Source organism: Brassica oleracea, chromosome C2 (genome assembly GCF_000695525.1).
Source record: "Brassica oleracea var. oleracea cultivar TO1000 chromosome C2, BOL, whole genome shotgun sequence".
Taxonomy (NCBI): Eukaryota; Viridiplantae; Streptophyta; class Magnoliopsida; order Brassicales; family Brassicaceae; genus Brassica; species Brassica oleracea.
In genome coordinates this window covers 17,422,958-17,423,609 of record NC_027749.1, presented here as the reverse complement: position 1 = coordinate 17,423,609, position 652 = coordinate 17,422,958, and the positions used below count along the sequence as shown (strand labels likewise).

General features: G+C 47.1%; 1 pseudogene; it reads left to right on the top strand.

Moving 5' to 3' along the window:
• The window catches only part of LOC106323581, a 109,078-nt pseudogene that overhangs the window by 104,098 nt on the left and 4,328 nt on the right, over positions 1–652 (top strand).

Genomic DNA, 652 nt, shown 5'->3' with positions numbered 1-652 from the left:
TCCATGCGCAGCTTTATGAAGGGATTGATCTCAGGAAAAATATCAGAGGAGAGCGAATTAATGACTGTCTCTAAGGAGTGCAACACCGTGCTTCAGAACAGACAGATAAAGAAGCGAGGAGACCCTGGCAAGTTCGTCCTCTCTATCCAGATTGGGAAGACAATTTTCTCATGCTCCTTGGTTGATCTGGGATCCATCGTAAACCTCATGCCCTACTCTGTAGCACGACATCTGGGATACACGCATTTCAAACTAACTAAGATGTCCTTGGTGTTCGCGGATAGATCAGTTAAGTCCCCGGTTAGTATTATAGAGGATCTCCAAGTAAAAGTCGGGAACACCTCTGTTCAAGCAGACTTCGTAGTTCTAGAGCTGGAAGAGGAATCCAAAGATCCTCTCATCTTATGAAGACCGTTCATATGTATTGTTGGAGCCATCATTGACGTGCGGCAAGGGAAGATTGATCTCAATATGGGGGACATAGTCATGCAGTTCGAGATGGATGAGCTGCTGAAGAAGCCGATGCTGGATGGAAAGACCTTCGAGGTGGATGAAGGGATTGATCCGCTGCAACCTCGCGACGGGATGATCGAGGAGATTCTTACAGAAGATCCACTTGAGCTTGCACTAGTAAGAGCTGAGGCCGAGCAGA